General features: G+C 53.4%; 1 protein-coding gene across 2 annotated transcripts in view; it reads left to right on the top strand.

Moving 5' to 3' along the window:
- The first annotated feature begins 1,548 nt into the window (after positions 1–1,548).
- LOC122543156 (histone acetyltransferase KAT6A-like) overlaps positions 1,549–22,643 on the top strand; it is a 295,041-nt gene continuing 273,946 nt past the window's right edge. Inside the window, exon 1 of one of the 2 annotated variants that reach the window (XM_087984360.1) lies at positions 1,549–1,688. The gene's annotated coding sequence lies outside the window, so the exon portion shown is untranslated. The remainder of the gene's footprint in view (positions 1,689–22,643) is intronic. The other variant, XM_087984358.1, reaches the window with a different exon arrangement.

The following is a 22,643-nucleotide window of genomic DNA, read 5'->3' on the forward strand; positions in this document are numbered from 1 at the left end:
AAAGATTCACGAAGCTGTGGGGGAAGCTCTCAGACAGAAATAAGATTAGAATGGGAAGTGGTGTGTTGAGATTTTTGAGTTTACACTGCAAGTATTTTTGAATTTGGCAGTGTCTGTTTTGTTGAACTCATGTACAGGGCAGATTTTTTTATTTGAACTATGACATCTTGAGCTTAATTATTTCAAATAAAAGTTGGGAGTTAGAGTTTCATTTTAAAGTTACTGGTCCCTACCAAGATTGCAATAGCTGTATCTTACCTCACATCTTGTCCTGTTCATTCAGCTCGATACAATAGAGCTGTTATTTTATTCATTGACCGACAGTTACTCCAGCCTCGAATTTGAAAGCATCATCCTAATTTTCAAATTCTTTGAAGGCCTCATCCCTTCCTATTTCTGTAACCTCTTCCAACCCCACAATCCTCTTGGGTCTCCACACGCACTCAATTCTAATCTCACTCATTTCTAATTGTCATTGTTCCACCTCTCAACCTCTCTCATCCCTTCAAATGCTCCTTCGAACCTACCTCTTTAGTCAAACTTTTACTTAATCTGTGCTCGTATATGCATATTAGGCTCAATTTTAGGCTCAAACTTTATTTTATGACACACCTGTCCACTGCCATTTCGCGATGTGGAAAATATGTTATAAATTCAGGTTATTGCTGAGTCTGATATTTGTCACTTCTCAACCGAGTGTGGCATCCATGTCAAGATTGCAAAGTTGGGAATTGTTAACTCTTGATATCACTGAACTCTGCAAACACTGTAATCATGAAGGAAAAGTCTATAAATTGGAATTGCGAACAGATTCAGAGAGGAGCAGTTTCACTTAATAGAACTTACAATTGTCCTTAAGATTTTTTCAAATCAAATCAGCTTCAGATCAGAGATTCACAACCTCAAAAGATCCTTCTGGAAAATTGAACCATGGCATTGTGACATTGAAGGAGAAAGTGCCAACCTCAGAATCCCATAGTAGGCTGGAATCTTGGTATGAGGACTGCATTAAAACAGAGGCTCAAATTCAGGGCTCTTTCAGTGCAAGGGGCCATGGTGTTGGAACACCTTTGAAACAGAAAGTGTCAACCTCAGAGCCATTGAATCACAAAGCTTTGACAATACCAGCTCTGTGAACTGTAATCTTAAACTCATAATCGATTTGAAAGAGAAACTCCACATTTTAAAAGGACCTCAAAGTATTGGAATCCACTAAAAAAGAGCTGCGACAATGACTTTGATGACATTAATATCAAAAAGGCAAAGATGTTGCGATTCATTAGGATTGAAGAATGAATAATCTTGATTTTATCATGAGTGGAATTTTGTCCGCGTTAAACATAAATGATTTTTTGTGAAATACACCAGTTGTCTTAAAGTGAAATATGATATTCACTCATTGACAATCCTTAAAATAATGAATTTTGAAACACTAAAACAAGGTAAATCACAAAACGAACATTGTTCCTGGACTGCGTGCCATTGTTGCACAATCTGACCAAAGTGCGGTTGGGTTCTGTTGACAAATTGTCAGGAGGTGAGCTGGAAAACGGGAAGACATGGTCACTTAAGGACTGGCTGGGGCAGTGAGCCCGAAAACTTCCCCCTCACTTGTCGGGAAGCACATGGCTGGTTCTGAACAGCAAGCAACTGCCTGACATCTCCAGGTCGAGAAGTGCAATCGGAGGGTAAGAGGTGCAGAGGGGTTCGAGGCACGAAATGCCCCTGGGGGGAAGAATTCGCAGAGGGCGGTTTGATGTCAACTCAGGGGCTGTCACAAAGAGGTGCAGCCAGAGGCTGGGGCGCCCCTTTCTGTGCGCAGTCTAATCATTTGTTTCAGCCTATTGATCAGAAACGCAGAGGTTCTCCTCCCCCACTGCCGTCTTTTTTGTCTGACCTTTTTGTGTTGGGGGGGGGGTTGTTGCGGGGCTTGTTTCCTCACAACTTGTTGGAAAGCACTGAAGACAGAAGCGAGCAGCCGCCTCTATCCAGACACAAGGTAAGGGGCGGCAATGTCTTGCAATGGGGGGGGAGCGGACAGAAAAGTTGTGGCCAAGTTTTGGCAGCGCCATTTTCCACCCGGCTGCTGTTTGTTGTTCCCTGTGCTGGGCTCCCTCTCTCTCTGTGCACGGCTGGGGGGGCTGCTACAGTGTTCCCCCCCCCCAAGCCACAGCAGCTCTGGGCTCCAGGCAGATCCGACTCCGCTTCATCTGACTGGCTTCACTCCTCCGCCTCCTCGCTCTCCAACTCGGGGAGAGAAAACTCGGGCGCCTTTGCAGAACTTTCCAGCCCCTCACTCACACCCAGCCCCTCACTCACTCACCCAGCCCCTCACTCCCACCCAGTCACTCACTCACACCCAGCCCCTCACTCACACCCAGCTCCTCACTCACACCCAGCTCCTCACTCACACCCAGTCCCTCACTCACACCCAGTCCCTCACTCACTCCCTCAGCCCCTCACTCACTCCCTCAGCCCCTCACTCACCCAGTCCCTCACTCACACCCAGCCCCTCACTCACACCCAGCCCCTCACTCACACCCAGCCCCTCACTCACCCAGTCCCTCACTCACACCCAGCCCCTCACTCACACCCAGTCCCTCACTCACACCCAGTCCCTCACTCACCCAGTCCCTCACTCACCCAGTCCCTCACTCACACCCAGTCCCTCACTCACACCCAGCCCCTCACTCACACCCAGCCCCTCACTCACCCAGTCCCTCACTCACACCCAGTCCCTCACTCACACCCAGTCCCTCACTCACACCCAGTCCCTCACTCACCCAGTCCCTCACTCACCCAGTCCCTCACTCACACCCAGTCCCTCACTCACACCCAGCCCCTCACTCACACCCAGCCCCTCACTCACACCCAGCCCCTCACTCACCCAGTCCCTCACTCACCCAGTCCCTCACTCACACCCAGCCCCTCACTCACCCAGTCCCTCACTCACTCCCTCAGCCCCTCACACATACCCAGTCCCTCACTCACACCCAGCCCCTCACTCACCCAGTCCCTCACTCACACCCAGCCCCTCACTCACCCAGTCCCTCACTCACTCCCTCAGCCCCTCACTCACACCCAGTCCCTCACTCACACCCAGCCCCTCACTCACTCAGTCCCTCACTCACACCCAGCCCCTCACTCACACCCAGTCCCTCACTCACACCCAGCCCCTCACTCACACCCAGCCCCTCACTCACTCCCTCAGCCCCTCACTCACCCAGCCCCTCACTCACCCAGCCCCTCACTCACCCAGCCCCTCACTCTCTCAGCCCCTCACTCTCTCAGCCCCTCACTCACTCACCCAGTCCCTCACTCACTCCCTCAGCCCCTCACTCACTCCCTCAGCCCCTCACTCACCCAGTCCCTCACTCACACCCAGCCCCTCACTCACACCCAGTCCCTCACTCACCCAGTCCCTCACTCACACCCAGTCCCTCACTCACACCCAGTCCCTCACTCACACCCAGTCCCTCACTCACACCCAGTCCCTCACTCACACCCAGTCCCTCACTCACACCCAGCCCCTCACTCACACCCAGCCCCTCACTCACCCAGTCCCTCACTCACTCCCTCAGCCCCTCACTCACACCCAGCCCCTCACTCACCCAGTCCCTCACTCACACCCAGCCCCTCACTCACACCCAGTCCCTCACTCACACCCAGCCCCTCACTCACACCCAGCCCCTCACTCACTCCCTCAGCCCCTCACTCACCCAGCCCCTCACTCACCCAGCCCCTCACTCCCTCAGCCCCTCACTCACCCAGCCCCTCACTCACCCAGCCCCTCACTCACTCACCCAGTCCCTCACTCGCTCCCTCAGCCCCTCACTCACTCCCTCAGCCCCTCACTCACCCAGTCCCTCACTCACACCCAGCCCCTCACTCACACCCAGCCCCTCACTCACCCAGTCCCTCACTCACCCAGTCACTCACTCACACCCAGCCCCTCACTCACACCCAGCCCCTCACTCACACCCAGCCCCTCACTCACACCCAGCCCCTCACTCACACCCAGCCCCTCACTCACACCCAGTCCCTCACTCACACCCAGCCCCTCACTCACCCAGCCCCTCACTCACTCACACCCAGCCCCTCACTCACACCCAGCCCCTCACTCACCCAGCCCCTCACTCACACCCAGCCCCTCACTCACACCCAGCCCCTCACTCACACCCAGCCCCTCACTCACACCCAGCCCCTCACTCACACCCAGTCCCTCACTCACACCCAGCCCCTCACTCACACCCAGTCCCTCACTCACACCCAGCCCCTCACTCACACCCAGTCCCTCACTCACACCCAGCCCCTCACTCACACCCAGCCCCTCACTCACACCCAGCCCCTCACTCACTCCCTGCCCCTCACTCACCCAGTCCCTCACTCACACCCAGCCCCTCACTCACCCAGTCCCTCACTCACACCCAGCCCCTCACTCACACCCAGCCCCTCACTCACCCAGTCCCTCACTCACCCAGCCCCTCACTCACACCCAGCCCCTCACTCACACCCAGCCCCTCACTCACACCCAGCCCCTCACTCACACCCAGCCCCTCACTCACACCCAGCCCCTCACTCACCCAGCCCCTCACTCACACCCAGTCCCTCACTCACACCCAGCCCCTCACTCACCCAGCCCCTCACTCACTCACACCCAGCCCCTCACTCACACTCAGCCCCTCACTCACCCAGTCCCTCACTCACACCCAGTCCCTCACTCACACCCAGCCCCTCACTCACCCAGCCCCTCACTCACCCAGCCCCTCACTCACACCCAGCCCCTCACTCACACCCAGCCCCTCACTCACACCCAGCCCCTCACTCACACCCAGCCCCTCACTCACACCCAGCCCCTCACTCACACCCAGCCCCTCACTCACACCCAGTCCCTCACTCACACCCAGTCCCTCACTCACACCCAGTCCCTCACTCACACCCAGTCCCTCACTCACCCAGCCCCTCACTCACCCAGCCCCTCACTCACACCCAGCCCCTCACTCACACCCAGCCCCTCACTCACACCCAGTCCCTCACTCACACCCAGCCCCTCACTCACACCCAGCCCCTCACTCACACCCAGCCCCTCACTCACACCCAGCCCCTCACTCACCCAGTCCCTCACTCACTCCCTCAGCCCCTCACTCACACCCAGCCCCTCACTCACCCAGTCCCTCACTCACACCCAGCCCCTCACTCACACCCAGTCCCTCACTCACACCCAGCCCCTCACTCACTCCCTCAGCCCCTCACTCACCCAGCCCCTCACTCACCCAGCCCCTCACTCCCTCAGCCCCTCACTCACCCAGCCCCTCACTCACCCAGCCCCTCACTCACTCACCCAGTCCCTCACTCGCTCCCTCAGCCCCTCACTCACTCCCTCAGCCCCTCACTCACCCAGTCCCTCACTCACACCCAGCCCCTCACTCACACCCAGCCCCTCACTCACCCAGCCCCTCACTCACCCAGCCCCTCACTCACACCCAGCCCCTCACTCACACCCAGTCCCTCACTCACACCCAGTCCCTCACTCACACCCAGTCCCTCACTCACACCCAGTCCCTCACTCACCCAGCCCCTCACTCACCCAGCCCCTCACTCACACCCAGCCCCTCACTCACACCCAGCCCCTCACTCACACCCAGTCCCTCACTCACACCCAGCCCCTCACTCACACCCAGCCCCTCACTCACACCCAGCCCCTCACTCACACCCAGCCCCTCACTCACCCAGTCCCTCACTCACTCCCTCAGCCCCTCACTCACACCCAGCCCCTCACTCACCCAGTCCCTCACTCACACCCAGCCCCTCACTCACACCCAGTCCCTCACTCACACCCAGCCCCTCACTCACTCCCTCAGCCCCTCACTCACCCAGCCCCTCACTCACCCAGCCCCTCACTCCCTCAGCCCCTCACTCACCCAGCCCCTCACTCACCCAGCCCCTCACTCACTCACCCAGTCCCTCACTCGCTCCCTCAGCCCCTCACTCACTCCCTCAGCCCCTCACTCACCCAGTCCCTCACTCACACCCAGCCCCTCACTCACACCCAGCCCCTCACTCACCCAGCCCCTCACTCACCCAGCCCCTCACTCACACCCAGCCCCTCACTCACACCCAGCCCCTCACTCACACCCAGCCCCTCACTCACACCCAGCCCCTCACTCACACCCAGTCCCTCACTCACCCAGCCCCTCACTCACACCCAGCCCCTCACTCACACCCAGCCCCTCACTCACACCCAGCCCCTCACTCACACCCAGCCCCTCACTCACACCCAGCCCCTCACTCACACCCAGCCCCTCACTCACACCCAGCCCCTCACTCACACCCAGCCCCTCACACCCTCAGCCCCTCACTCACACCCAGTCCCTCACTCACACCCAGCCCCTCACTCACCCAGCCCCTCACTCACTCACACCCAGCCCCTCACTCACACTCAGCCCCTCACTCACCCAGTCCCTCACTCACACCCAGTCCCTCACTCACACCCAGCCCCTCACTCACCCAGCCCCTCACTCACACCCAGCCCCTCACTCACACCCAGCCCCTCACTCACACCCAGCCCCTCACTCACACCCAGCCCCTCACTCACACCCAGCCCCTCACTCACACCCAGTCCCTCACTCACACCCAGTCCCTCACTCACACCCAGCCCCTCACTCACACCCAGCCCCTCACTCACACCCAGCCCCTCACTCACACCCAGCCCCTCACTCACACCCAGCCCCTCACTCACACCCAGCCCCTCACTCACACCCAGCCCCTCACTCACACCCAGCCCCTCACTCACACCCAGCCCCTCACTCACACCCAGCCCCTCACTCACACCCAGCCCCTCACTCACACCCAGCCCCTCACTCACTCTCAGCCCCTCACTCCCACCCTGCCCCTCACTCCCACCCTGCCCCTCACTCCCACCCTGCCCCTCACTCCCACCCTGCCCCTCACTCCCACCTTGCCCCTCACTCCCACCTTGCCCCTCACTCCCACCTTGCCCCTCACTCCCACCCTGCCCCTCACACCCTCAGCCCCTCACACCCTCAGCCCCTCACTCACACCCAGCCCCTCACTCACTCTCAGCCCCTCACTCACTCTCAGCCCCTCACTCACTCTCAGCCCCTCACTCACTCTCAGCCCCTCACTCTCTCAGCCCCTCACTCACACCCAGCCCCTCACTCACACCCAGCCCCTCACTCACACCCAGCCCCTCACTCACACCCAGCCCCTCACTCACACCCAGCCCCTCACTCTCTCAGCCCCTCACTCTCTCAGCCCCTCACTCTCCCAGCCCCTCACTCACACCCAGCCCCTCACTCACTCACACCCAGCCCCTCACTCACTCACACCCAGCCCCTCACTCACTCACACCCAGCCCCTCACTCACTCACACCCAGCCCCTCACTCACTCACACCCAGCCCCTCACTCTCACCGCCCCTCACTCTCACCGCCCCTCACTCTCACCGCCCCTCACTCCCACCCTGCCCCTCACTCCCACCCTGCCCCTCACTCCCACCCTGCCCCTCACTCCCACCCTGCCCCTCACTCCCACCCTGCCCCTCACTCCCACCCTGCCCCTCACACCCTCAGCCCCTCACACCCTCAGCCCCTCACACCCTCAGCCCCTCACTCACACCCAGCCCCTCACTCACACCCAGCCCCTCACTCCCGCCCAGCCCCTCACTCACACCCAGCCCCTCACTCACACCCAGCCCCTCACTCACACCCAGCCCCTCACTCCCGCCCAGCCCCTCACTCCCGCCCAGCCCCTCACTCCCGCCCAGCCCCTCACTCCTACCCTGCCCCTCACTCCTACCCTGCCCCTCACTCCCACCCAGCCCCTCACTCCCACCCAGCCCCTCACACCCTCAGCCCCTCACACCCTCAGCCCCTCACACCCTCAGCCCCTCACACCCTCAGCCCCTCACTCACCCTCAGCCCCTCACTCACCCTCAGCCCCTCACTCACACCCAGCCCCTCACTCACACCCAGCCCCTCACTCACACCCAGCCCCTCACTCACTCCCTCAGCCCCTCACTTACACCCAGCCCCTCACTCCCTCAGCCCCTCACTCCCTCAGCCCCTCAATTACACCTAGTCCCTCACTCCATCAGCCCCTCACTCCCGCCCAGCCCCTCACTCCCGCCCAGCCCCTCACTCCCGCCCAGCCCCTCACTCCCGCCCAGCCTCTCACTCTCACCCAGCCCCTCACTTTCACCCAGCCCCTCACTCTCCCAGCCCCTCACTCTCCCAGCCCCTCACTCTCCCAGCCCCTCACTCCCACCCAGCCCCTCACTCCCACCCAGCCCCTCACTCCCACCCAGCCCCTCACTCCCACCCAGCCCCTCACTCCCACCCAGCCCCTCACTCCCACCCAGCCCCTCACTCTCTCAGCCGCTCACTCTCCCAGCCCCTCACTCACACCCAGCCCCTCACTCACGCCCAGCCCCTCACTCACTCACGCCCAGCCCCTCACTCACTCCCGCCCAGCCCCTCACTCACTCCCGCCCAGCCCCTCACTCACTCACACCCAGCCCCTCACTCACTCACACCCAGCCCCTCACTCACTCACACCCAGCCCCTCACTCACTCACACCCAGCCCCTCACTCTCACCGCCCCTCACTCTCACCGCCCCTCACTCTCACCGCCCCTCACTCTCACCGCGCCCCTCACTCACCGCGCCCCTCACTCACCGCGCCCCTCACTCACCGCGCCCCTCACTCACCGCGCCCCTCACTCACCGCGCCCCTCACTCACCGCGCCCCTCACTCACCGCGCCCCTCACTCACCGCGCCCCTCACTCACCGCGCCCCTCACTCACCGCGCCCCTCACACCCTCAGCCCCTCACACCCTCAGCCCCTCACTCCCACCCAGCCCCTCACTCCCACCCAGCCCCTCACTCCCACCCAGCCCCTCACTCCCACCCAGCCCCTCACTCTCTCAGCCCCTCACTCTCTCAGCCCCTCACTCTCTCAGCCCCTCACTCCCCCTCAGCCCCTCACTCCCCCTCAGCCCCTCACTCCCCCTCAGCCCCTCACTCCCCCTCAGCCCCTCACTCCCACCCAGCCCCTCACTCCCACCCAGCCCCTCACTCCCACCCAGCCCCTCACTCCCACCCAGCCCCTCACTCCCTACCCTCACTCCCCAGCCCCTCACTCCCCAGCCCCTCACTCCCCAGCCCCTCACTCCCCAGCCCCTCACTCCCCGCCCAGCCCCTCACTCACGCCCAGCCCCTCACTCACGCCCAGCCCCTCCCACACTCACTCTCCCAGCCCCTCCCACACTCACTCTCCCAGCCCCTCCCACACTCACTCTCCCAGCCCCTCCCACACTCACTCTCCCAGCCCCTCCCACACTCACTCTCCCAGCCCCTCCCACACTCACTCTCCCAGCCCCTCCCACACTCACTCACCCAGTGCCTCACTCACTCAGCCCCTCTCTCACTCACCCAGTCCCCTCCACACTCACTCACCCAGTCCCTCACTCACTCACCCAGTCCCTCACTCACTCACCCAGTCCTCACTCACCCAGTCCTCACTCACCCAGTCCCTCACTCACTCACTCAGTCCCTCACTCACCCAGTCCCTCACTCCCTCACTAACTCCCCCAGTCCCTCACTAACTCCCTCACTCATTCACCCAGTCCCTCACTCAGCCCCTCACTAACTCCCTCACTCATTCACCCAGTCCCTCACTCAGCCCCACACTCACTCACCCAGTCCCTCACTCTCAGTCCCTCACTCACTCACCCAGTCCCTCCCTCACTCACTCACACCCTCACTCACTCCGTCACTCAACCAGTCCCTCACTCACTCACTGAGTCCCTCCCACCCCGCCCCACTGGCCTCGCCCACACCTCCCTGCCCCGCCCGCCCTGCCCACACCTCCCTGCTCCTCCCACCCCACCCACCCCGACCTCCCCTCTGACCCCTCCCTGCCCATCCGCCCCTCCCTGCCCATCCCTCCCCGCCCGCCCCTCCCTGCCCATCCCTCCCTGCCCATCCCTCCCACCCATCCCTGCCCCGTCCGCCCCTCCCCGTCCGCCCCTCCCCGTCCGCCCCTCCTCGCCCGCCCCTCCTCGCCCGCCCCTCCTCGCCCGCCCCTCCTCGCCCGCCCCTCCTCGCCCGCCCCTCCTCGCCCGCCCCTCCTCGCCCGCCCCTCCTCGCCCGCCCCTCCTCGCCCGCCCCTCCTCGCCCGCCCCTCCTCGCCCGCCCCTCGCCCGCCCGCCCCTCTCGCCCGCCTCTCCCTCCCACCCCCCCGCCCCCCCGCCCGCCCCTCTCACCCGCCCGCCCCTCTCTCACGCCCGCCCGCCCCTCTCGCCCGCCCCTCTCGCCCGCCCCTCTCGCCCGCCCCTCTCGCCCGCCTCGCCCGCCCCGCCTCGCCCGCCCCGCCTCGCCCGCCCCGCCTCGCCCGCCCCGCCTCGCCCGCCCCTCTCGCCCGCCCCTCTCGCCCGCCCCTCTCGCCCGCCCCTCTCGCCCGCCCCTCTCGCCCGCCCCTCTCGCCCGCCCCTCTCGCCCGCCCCTCTCGCCCGCCCCTCTCGCCCGCCCCTCTCGCCCGCCCCTCTCGCCCGCCCCTCTCGCCCGCCCCTCTCGCCCGCCCCTCTCGCCCGCCCCTCTCGCCCGCCCCTCTCGCCCGCCCGCCCCTCTCTTCCGCCTCGTCCGCCCGCCCCTCTCGCCCGCCCGCCCTTCTCTCCCGCCTCTCCCTCCCACACGCCCGCCCGTCCTCCCCGCCCGCCCGTCCTCCCCGCCCGCCCCTCTCGCCCGCCCGCCCCTCTCTCCCGCCCGCCCGCCCACCCCTCTCGCCCGCCCGCCCACTCCCCTCCCCTCCCCTCCCCTCCCCTCCCCTCCCCTCCCCTCCCCTCCCCTCCCCTCCCCTCCCCTCCCATTCCCTCCCCTCCCCTCCCCTCCCATTCCCTCCCCTCCCCTCCCATTCCCTCCCCTCCCATTCCCTCCCCTCCCCTCCCATTCCCTCCCCTCCCATTCCCTCCCTCCCCGCCCACCCCCCCGCCACCCCAATCAATGGCTTCTGACCACTGTCCCTATCACCCTTTGTCTTTCTCTGTGTTGCAGATGCACCTCGGGGAATGACCACTTTCAACTTAATCTGTCATTTCTCTTTCGTCTGAAATGTGACTTTTCCTTGAACTTCATTGTATGGAAAGTAATCTCACTCCCTCCTCGAACCCCTGTGCTTCACAACATGACTTCACATCACCTTGGCTTCCTTATTTATTCATGTAACTGTGTCACGCACCCAGGTACATTGAAAAGTTCTGTTATATGTGCATTGCAGGCAGATCAGACCATATAAAGTGTCTGAGGGTAACAAAACAAGCAAGGAATACAATGTTACAGCAGCAGAGAAGGTGCACAAAGAGTGAAATTAGCATTAACTTTGAAATTTGAAAGTTGCATTCAGAAGGCTAATAACAGCGGATAAAAAGTTGTTCTTGAATCTATTGTTGTCTGTGTTTAAGCTGTTGCTTGGCACATTGTGCCATTCCTTGGACAATAAAGCTCACTTTTTTTTTCACAGTCATTTCCAGTTTGCTGCTATCCTTCACTGTAGATATTGAAATATTATTGAGGTTCCTTTCATAAAGGAAGCTGAGAACATTAATGCATTTGTTCATTCCTCATCTGCAATTTATCAAAGTGAGTTTTCCCTGCATTCCTGCAGTATTGTATCTTTTCTGCACTCAGTTGTTTACTCTCTCTCCATATTTTCACCGACACCAAACCAGAAGTGAAGAAGCAGGAGTGGTTGAGTCTTCTTCCTGGTTCAGGGCAGTCATGAATGATTTTGCCTTCATCACACTTTGCCATCCCTTAATTCTCTGAAGGACCAAAATTCTATATCTCCTCGTCTGAAATAAATTCCAAAGATCCACAACCCTGACCACAAAGAAATTTCTCCTCCTTTTATTCTGAATCTGAGGACTTTTTAAATTCCTGCCAAACTTCCTGTGGTCTCTTCTCACAATCTCACTCTTTTCTCTTCCTATATCATTAGTTCCAAAGTGTACAATGACCTCCTGCCGGTCTCTCTCCCCTTTGAGAATATTCCGCACACTCTCCAAAATGCCCTTGATTCTGGCTCCAACCCGTATCTACCCCATCAGTCCCCACCCTGTCAGTCCCCTTCAGAATCTTGTATGTCTCATGGGATCGCCATCTCACATTCTTCTCAATTCCAAAAACTGGACCCAATTTACTTAGCCTCTTGCCATCGGACGATCCCACTGTGAAATGAATGAGCCTCCAAAATGCTGGCACCAAAACAAATTTGCTGTTCTTGAAATATTGCAGTTCCTATCTTCTCTGCTCCACCATCTTGCAGTAAAGTCCAAAATGCAGTTGTCTTTCTCATTGCTTGTTGTGTCTGCAGGCCAATCGTCTATATGCTTTGTACAAGCATACCACAGATCCAGGCAGCGGGCCGTGGAGGGGGGTCGTTAGGGCCGACTGCCTGCCCCTGTTCCACGGTTACGTTAGAGCCCGGGTGTCTCTGGAGAAGGAGCACGCGGTCTCCACCAACACCCTGGAGTTGTTCAGGGAGAGGTGGGCGCCGCAGGGAGTGGAGTGCATCATTTCCCCCTCCAACTCTATTTTGATTTAATCCCTGTCCTCCCCTTCACCGTTTGATCACACAGCACTGCCCTTTGATGTGAAGGGCACTGCTTGTCACTGGCCACTCGGGTGTTTCCTTTCTTCCTGGTGGTGGAAATTGAATAAAGATTCGTGCACCTTGTTAGTCAGCAGTGTGTGTGTGTTGTGGTGTGGGGAGCGGGGGGGGGGGGGGGGGGTGGTGGGGTAAGAAAGAAACAGAAAATAAATACCACACCACCACTGTTCCCAATGCATCTGAACATCAACATTCCATCTTGTTACTTAAGCAAATTTACAATGCAATGTGGATTCTGGGTAATCCAAGATCGAGGACAGGAAAACATTATGGATGTAAGACTGGCTTCTTTTTTGAGGTGTTCCCAGTGTTGGAGCTGATCTTCTTGAATCTAGGAGCAGTAATTACTATTTTATAAGCTGTTGCAGTGTTTTGGAAGCTTGGGAGAAAAAATATCAAAACAACAAGGAGGAAGACAGTAACAACATGGGAGATGATTCAAACAGGGAAAGACACCGACATTGCTCTCTGCCCCAGACATTGCTCTCTGCCCCAGCAGTGAATCTGCACACTTACTGCCTCTGCTGTTTGATTTTCAAGGATCTCTGGACATCAGAGCGCTTCGAAGAAAAATTAAGTAACAGTGAAATTCACAGCTGACCTTGGAGAAACCTGTGTGTGGGGGAGCTCACAGCACGGGGAGCAGCGAAGTGGCTAGTTTTAAAGTGTAACCTTACTATTTATTTTGTACAGCCACAATAGTGACTAGAACATAGAACACAGAAAAATACAGCACAGAACAGGCCCTTCGGCCCACGATGTTGTGCCAAGGGTTATTCCTAATCTGAAATAAAATAACATAATGTACAGACCTCTCAATTCACTGCTGACCATGTGCATGTCCAGCAGTCGCTTATATATTCCCAATGACTCTGCTTCCACCACCACAGCTGGCAACACATTCCATACATTCACAACTCTCTGCATAAAGAACCTTCCTCTGACATCTTCTCTATACCTTCCTCCTAATATTTTAAAACTATGACCCCTCGTGCCAGTCAGTCCTGCCCTGGAGAAAAGTCTCTGGCTATTGACTCTATCTATTCCTCTCATTATTTTGTACACCTTGATCAGGTCACTTCTCTTCCTCCTTCTCTCCAGAGAGAAAAGTCCAAGCTTATTCAACCTCTCTTCATACGGCAAGCTCTCCAGTCCAGGCAGCATCCTGGTAAACCTTCTTTGCACCCTCTCCAAAGCATCTGTGTCTTTCCTATGGCAGGGCCACCAGAACTGGACACAATATTCCAAGTGTGGTCTCACCGGGGTCTTGTAGAGCTGTAGCAAAACCTCTCAGCTCTTAAACTCAATCCCCCGTTAATGAAAGCCAAAACACCATATGCTTTCTTAATAACCTAGTAGAGTGGGTTACTTTTGGATTATACATTTTTATTGAGACCTGTCTCATGATTAAACTTCAAAAATATAAAACATAGTTACTAAGTTAGCCTGGAGCAATTATCTTAGAGCAGTCGTTCTGTGCTATTTTCTGGGTCTGTAGATAGTTAGGGTGCAGACATAGCCTTTTGTAGAGTGAGGCGCTCGTACTGTCAGATGTGAGAGATTCGGGAGATGTTACTGATGATTATGTTTGCAGAAAGTGTGTTTGGTAGCGAATCCTATCGGATGGCATGGATTGGTTGGAGCCACAGTTAGAGGCAATGAGGAATTTACAGGAGCTAGGGGGTGTGATGGATGTCAGAAAAAACACAGATACCTGGATGGGTTACCTTCAGAAAAGGTAGGAGAGAAATGCAGGATTCTCCAGTGGCTATCCCCATCTCAAACAAGTATGCTGTTTTGGAACATGTAGGGGGTGATGGACTCTCAGGAAAATGTAGCACAGAGAGCGAAGTTTCTGGTATTGAGACTGGCTCAAATGTAGCGAGAGGTTCATCAGGTTCCAAGTGATCGATTGTGATAGGGGACTCTCTAGTCAGAGACAGAAATAGATGTTTCAGAAGTTGACAGCATGAAATCCGAATGGTGTGTTGCCTCCCTGGAGCCAGAATCAAGGATATTTTGGAAAGGGTGCAGAATATTCTCAAAGAGGAGAAACACCTGCAGGAGGTCATTGTATACTTTGGAACTAATGATATAGGAAGAGAAAAGGATGAGATTCTGAGAAGAGACCATAGATAGTTTGGCAGGAATTTAAAAAGGAGATGTCGAGTATCGTAAGATCTGGATTTCTCCCAGTTCCACAAGCTAGTCAGGGTAGGAATAGGAGGATAGAGCAGATGAATGCATGACTGAGGGGCGAGTGCAGGGGAGATGGATTCACATTTTGGATCATTGAAATCTGTTCTAGGGTAGAATAGATCTGTACAGATTGCACCTGAATTGGAAGGGGATTAATATAATGACACGGAGATTTGCTAGAGCTGTTCAGGAGGATTTAAACTTGGAAGGTGTGGGGGGAGGGAGGTGGTGACTGTGATGGTTAGGATCCAGGAAGATGGTGGGGAAAGAGATCAGTCTGACACTGGTCAGTTGGGAAAAGGAGCCAGTCAAACAGTCAGGGCAAACAGGAACAAAGCAGAGAATGAGCTCGGATTGATAAATGCGAGAGGCTGAACTGGTAAGGCGGATGAACTCGGGGCATGGTTAGGAACTTGGGACTGGTATATCCCAGCAATTACAGAGACATGGCTTGGGGATGGAGAGGACTGGCAGCTTAATGTTCCAGCATATAGATACTAAAGGAAGAATAGAAAGTGGGGGCAAGAGAGGAGGTGGTGTGGTGTTCTTAATAAGGGATACCATTACGGCTGTACCTAGGGAGGATATTCCTGGGATTACATCCAGGGAAGTTATTTGAGTGGAATTGAGAAATACGAAAGGGATGATCACCTTATTAGGATTGTACTATAGACTCCTCAATAGTCAGAGGAAAATTGAGAAGCAAATTTGTTAGAAGATCTCAGTTATCTGTAAGAATAACAGAATGGTTATGGTAGGGGATTTTTACTTTCTAAACATAGGCAGGGACTGCCATAGTGTTAAAGGCTTGGATGAAGAGGAATTTGTTAACTATGTAAGGAACATTTTCTGATTCAAAACTTGACCTACTCTTGGGAAATAAGGCAGGGCAGGTGACTGAGGTGTCAGTGACCATAATTCTATTCGTTTAGAAATAGTGGTGGAAAAGGATAGACTGGATCTAAAAGTTGAAGTTCTCATTTGGAGGAAGGCCAATTTTGACGGTATTAGGCAAGAACTTTCAAAAGCTGACTGGGGGCAGATGTTTGCAGGTACAGGGAAGGCTGGAAAATGGGAAGCTTTCAGAAATGAGATGATGAGAGTCCAGAGACAATATGTTCCTATTCAAGTGAAAGGCAAGGCTGGTAGGTGCGGGCAGTGCTGCATGACTAGAGAACTTGAGGTTTTTGTCAAGAAAAAGGAAGCATAAGTGAGGTACAGACAGGAGGGATCAAGTGAATCTTTAGAAGAGTATAAAGGCAGTAGGAGTACACTGAAGAGGGAAATCAGGAGGGCAAAAGGGGGACATGAGATAGCTTTGGCAAATAGGGTTAAGGAGAATCCAAAGCGATTTTATAAATACATTAAGGTCAAACGGGTAACTAGGGAGCGAATAGGGCCCCTTAACGATCAGCAAGGCTGCCAATGTATGAAGCAGCAGGAGCTGGGGGAGATACTAAATGAGTATTTTGCATCAGTGTTTACTGTGGAGAAGGACATGGAAGATATAGAATGGGGGGGAAGTAAACAGTGACCTCTTGAAAAATGTCCATATTACAGAGGAAATGGTGCTGGATGTCTTTAAACACATAGAGTTGGATAATTCCCTGGGACCTGATCAGGTGAACGTTGGAAATCGTAAATAGCTCTTCATTTGGAATAGTGGATAGAACTTCTGAACAGGTATTACAGGTGAAGAAATAGTTTAAATTCGGTTAATAAATGAGTCCTTAAAATGCTTCAGGGTTGCTGAAGATTTTTGGTGAATGTTACAAAGGCTGTGCCCTGGTTTTAGTAACTCCTAAGGTATTTCTGGTTAAGTCACGTGATTTAGTTGCAATTACAGAATTGCGAAGCTGCAGTTTATTCCAAAGTATATCAAATATCAGCCAACTAATTCAAGCTATGATATTGCAATGGAAATGTAACCAGCTCTTTCCTTCTCGTTCTTTCTGAGTGAGATTCCATTGAAAACCAGTACTTTTTCCTGCATTCCACAGATCGTTTTGATGTTTGTGAGCTTTCAGGCAACTAGAATGTTGACCCTAATTAACTGCGACATGCTGCCAACTGCAAACAAATGGTGTCCTTAACCTCCATCCTGAAGTAACTCACCCAACACTGTCAGAAGCAAAGGGGCAATATCCCTTTTAGGAAGGGGAGAGCAATCAAAAGGTTGAGTTTTATGCTGTTACTGACACTTTGTTCTGTGTCTTTTTGCCTCCTGCCTTTTGTATCATCTGACATGATGCTGCATAGATTGAAATCACAGACTTTGGGATGGTCAACAGTGCAGAAATTGTCCACATTTTTTGCCAGTCCAAATTTCATCTGGACCTTTCAGAGCAACTGAGAGAAAACCTGCTGCTCAGCTACCCCAGCAGGGGCTTTTGGCAGTGAGCCTGCCTGGACATCTCTCAGAGAATGTTTCCTTCAAGGCCGTTCAATACCTTTGTGGAACTTGGTCCAGCTGGGGGCATTTTTCCCCGGAGCATCAGAGGCTGAGGGGTGACCTGAGAGAGGTTTACAAAATTATGAGGGGGCATGGATAGGATAAATAGACAAAGTCTTTTCCCTGGGGTCGGGGAGTCCAGAACTAGAGGGCGTAGGTTTAGGGTGAGAGGGGATAGATATAAAACAGACCGAAGGGGCAACTTTTACACACAGACGGTGGTACGTGTATGGAATGAGCTGCCAGAGGATGTGGTGGAGGCTGGTACAATTGCAACATTTAAGAGGCATTTGGATGGGTATATGAATAGGAAGGGTTTGGAGGGATATGGGCCGGGTGCTGGCAGGTGGGACTAGATTGGGTTGGGATATCTGGTCGGCATGGACGGGTTGGACCGAAGGGTCTGTTTCCCTGCTGTACATCTCTATGACTCTAAGTGATCCTCATCAATAACAGCATGACAGGTAAAATGACTGGGGTTTAAAAAAAACCCAACATACTAAGTAAGAAACACATTAACCAGGTTTTCACAGGACTGTACTTGGGAAACATTCCCAGGGATTTTACAGAAATAGCAGAGGTAAATGAAAGCATGACCTTTAAGGACAGGTACAAACAGTCCAATGATGTGCAGGTTGGGTAGATTGGCCAGGTTAAATTGCCCCATTGTGTCCAGGGATGTGTAGTTTAGGTGGATTAGCCATGGTGGTTTTCAGAGATAAGGTAAGGGGATAAGTCTGGGTGGGCTGCTCCTCAGAGAGTTGGTGTGGACTTATTGGGCCAAATGGCCTGTTTCCACACTAGGGATGCTATGATTCTGAGGTACAATTGGTGGTTTCTTTGATCTGAGACTGCGAACTTTGATTGAGTGTAATTCTGTAGATTGAGAGATGTATCATGTGGTCTTTCAACATTGGTACCTCTGCTGTAATGATGCACTGTTATAAATTAGTGAGGGTGGCATAGTGGTACTGCCATTGATCAAGTAATCCTGAAATTTAGGATAAATATTTGGGGAGATGGATTTACGTCCCACCATGGCAGCTGGTGAAATTTATGTTCACTTCATGAAAAATCTGAAAGCCAGTGTTAGTAATGGTGGCATGAAACTCATGGAATCTTGTTTAAAAACTCACTGGTTTACTCCTGTGCTTTGGGGAAGGAAATCTGCAATCCTTATGTGGTCTGACCTCCAGACGTAGAATATGGTTGCCTTGAAACTTCTGTCTGAAATGGACTCCCAAATCACTCTGTTCAGGGACAAGGAGGGTGGCACAAACTGCTGGCTTTGCTGGCAACACCCACGTCCAATGAAGGGAATAAGGAAAACAAGTCGTGACTTGTTGCTGAGAATGTAATGACTTTTGAACTTTGTTTCAGTGTTTTAATGTCATAACATTAGCTCCAAGGATATTTTCTTAGTGCATCCCATTTTTCATTTAAATCCACGGTGACATGATTTGAAAGTGAGCTGTGCACAAACTTAGAAACTAAGGGCGGCATGGTGGTTCAGTGGTAACTACTTCAGCCTCACTGAGCCAGGGACCTGGGTTCGATTCCAGCCTTGGGTGACTGTCTCTGTGGAGTTTTCACATTCCCCCTGTATCTGTGTGGGTTTCATCTGGGTGCTCCGGTTTCCTCCGACTGTCCAAAGATGTACAGGTTGGGTGGATTCACCAGGGGAAATGCGGGAATAGCATAGGACCAGTGGGTCTGGATGGGATGCTCTTTGGAGGGTTGCTGTGGACTTGATGGGCTAGAATGGCCTCCATCCACACTGCAGAGATTCCATGACTGTAAGAAGCAAGGTGGATGCACAGCAGAGATTGGAGAGCACCGGTTATATATTGTAATACAGGGAGGGGAGAAGGGAATCCTATCAGAACCTAATAAAGCAGGCTTGTGTTTTGGATTTAATGCGGTATGGCATAGGGATCAGTGAAAATTGAAAACGGGGGGAATGATCAAGCTTGACTTAATGTGGACGACATTTTTATTTGAAAACTCACTCCTCACAAAAGAGGAATGGGTTTCAAATAAATGGATAGTGGAGCGCGGCAGGACTAAGCTGTTGAAGGGAAGAGTTATTAGTTCAAGCTGAAGGGTCAAATTGGCACTCAAGTTGTGCACCATTTGGTTCGGTGAGTGAGTAAATAGGGAGGAAGATAACTCTGGGGCAAGGTACGTGTCTTGCTGGGAGCTGATTGGAACTATGTGAGTTTAGCCCTCTGAAGGTGGAAACCAGGAGAGACTCTACAAGAGGATGCATATGGAATGAGCTATCAGCTAACAACACTTAAAAAGCATTTGGACAAATACATGGATGGGAAAGGATTAGAAGGATATGGGCCAAGTGCAGGGAAATGGGGTTAGCGTGGGCGGCCATTTTGGTCGGCATGCACCAGTTTGGGCCAAAGGGCCTGTCTCCGTGCTGTAGGACTCTATGACGGAGTGGTCTACTGCGGTGGTTTAAAAAGGCAGCTCAGCACCATCTTAAGTGCAACTAGGAATGGGCAAAAGTCCTGGTACGGCCAGCCAAGTCCAAATCCCCGAACAAATGTCAAAAACCCAGAGAAAGAGTGAACGAAGGGCGGAGAACAAATGAATATGACCGCACTCCTAAAGGAAGTTTAATTGTGGTGACGGGGACAGTCTCAGTGCTGAGGACAGGATGGACTATGGACGGAAGGGATTATAACAGAGGTGTGTGAGGGGTGAACATGAAATTGGGCAGTCCCAACATACTGAAGGACTTTCGGATGGCAAAAGGATTTGGGCAGAAGTCGGAGAGTTTGAGACATTTAGTCTGGTCTGTGCTTCTTTTATGATTTGCTTTATTGTGGACTCCACCCAACTTTTTAACCTCTGGGGAACGTTGTTCAGAGTTCCTTGCAATCTGCTGTGTTTATTAACTCTGAATGAGCGAAGTGAGTTAAGAGTTCCACATGGTGAGTTACTGCTTATACAGTGAATCAAAATCTCCTTGTCAGGCCGATGCTAATCTGAAGACTGATCTTAAGACTGATCTTACTATAACAACAACATGATCATTAATTCATTGTTGATTGGATGCATTCTGTCAGGAATAACGTGACTACATACAGCATGTATGGTATAAGTGTTTCCATTTAGTAACATTTTCTTGTCTCTGCCTTTTATTTGTATGTTTCCAAAATATGCTTCCCATTTATAGTTTGGCTTATTTTAAAACTGAGAATGGAGAATTCTTCACCCTGCTTTCAGGATATGTTTTTCTCGTTCAGTTATTTTTTTTCAAGGAGAAAACACTTGCGAGGAGAGGAAAGGAAATGCCTTGGGTCAGAAATTCACATCTACCAAATCGATGTTGTAGTAAGGGCTAATTACTGAGAGGATCAGCATGTTCATGGAAAATCTCTGATCAAATCCCACAAAAATGCGCCTGTAGTTCTGCCAGAGGGCACTCAGTGGGGTGGTAAAATTTAAACAAATCGAGCCCAGATTTTTTTTCGCATCTTCCAGCTTTAGTGTAGTGTAGCATCATGCGTCAGTCTAACTAGTTACTGCTGCAGGTCAAACTTAATTCATTGCATTAGAAACCACATATCTTCACTCAAATTGGGTTAGCTTTTTTTTGTGAACTTGAATGTTATGACTTTACTGCTGAGTAAAAATTTTTGGACATTCTGATTGTTAAATTTTATTGTGTAACTGTTTGCATATTTTTCTTTCAAAAGAGTCAGGTTTGAGATTGTGTTTGTGCTGGATCCTATTACAGGATTCCTTTCCAAGCTTTTGATATAACCTGAACTCTGGTGCAGCACTCACTATTTACAGCTTTCTAGCTATAAATGAACCTTCATGTAGTTTGTAAAAGAAACAATCTACGTTCACTCTTGTTTCTCCCCTTTTCATTTCGAAGACATTGAGTTACATTGTTGAAAATGAAGGTTGTAAATGAATTGGAGGTGGTGCAGTAGAGGTTCACTGGATTCTTACTTCAGATGAGTGGGCTGTCTTTCGAGGAATACTCTGACAGGCTGGGCATTCCGTGGAAATTTTGCAGAGTGAGGGATGGCTTGACGGAAACGTGTAAGATTGTGAATGAGCTGGAGAATGTGAAGATGGAAACGATTTCTCCTGTCGTGGGTGACTCCAAATTCTGAGGGGACTGATTGAAAGTTGAGTCACCCTTTCAACAGGGGCATGAGATTTTGTTCTCCCCAAGGGTTGGAATTCTCCGCCTTCAAAGGTGGTGGGAGTAGGGGGGACTGGTGAATATTGAAGGAGGAGGTAGACTTTTTGTTGACAAAGGAGTTAATTTATTTGGGGTTATTGGTGGTAGATGGTAATATGGGATTCAAAAACCCAATCAGATCAGCCGTCAAATGATGACACAGACGAATGACAGACTGCTGCTCCTGTATTCAGGCTCTCGTTGGTGCAAACAGAAAAATAGGCAAGTGACTTACTCCAAGGTCCCTGCCATTGATATTAAAATTAGTAAATTAGGATTTATTGACACGTGTATTCAAGTACACAAATACAGTGAAAAGCCAATTAGGGCACCAACTGAAGCACAAAGTACCTCGGTACAATCATAGACACAAAAAGAGGAATAAAGAAGAAATCAATGTTACATGACCTTAGTGATTCATAGTCTGAGTCAGAAATAAGACACAGTTAAAAGGATAAATATTACAATCGGTTAAACATGACCTGGCAGGAGATCAGCACAGGGGTTTCCACATGAGGTCTACCCAGCCTCGCAAGCTGCTGACCACACATGATATACCCCAGGTCAATAAACGTCCCGAGCTGAAAATGTGTTGCTGGAAAAGGGCAGCAGGTCAGGCAGCATCCAAGGAGCACGAGAATCGACGTTTCGGGCATCAGCCCGTCCTCAGGTTCCTGAAGAAGGGCTTATGCCCGTAACGTCGATTCCCCTGCTCCTTGGATGCTGCCTGACCTGCTGCCCTTTTCCAGCAACACATTTTCAGCTCTGATCTCCAGCATCTGCAGTCCTCACTTTCTCCAATAAACATCCCCATTCCACTTAGGCCCACTTCGCTCCAGGCCTCCGGCCCACTTCGCTCCAGGCCTCCAGCCCACTCCGCTCCAGCTCTCAGTCATCCCACAACACTCCAACCCACTTCCCTCCAGCTCTCAGATACCCCACATCACTCCAGGCCTCCTGCCCACTCCCCTCCAGCTCTCAGACACCCCACATCACTCCAGGCCTCCAGCCCACTCCCCTCCAGCTCTCAGCCACCCCACATCACTCCAACCCACTTCCCTCCAGCTCTCAGACAATCCACATCACTCCA

The sequence above is a fragment of the Chiloscyllium plagiosum genome, unplaced genomic scaffold (genome assembly GCF_037043375.1).
Source record: "Chiloscyllium plagiosum isolate Xiang-an unplaced genomic scaffold, Cpla_swu_hap1 HiC_scaffold_48, whole genome shotgun sequence".
Lineage (NCBI taxonomy): Eukaryota > Metazoa > Chordata > Chondrichthyes > Orectolobiformes > Hemiscylliidae > Chiloscyllium > Chiloscyllium plagiosum.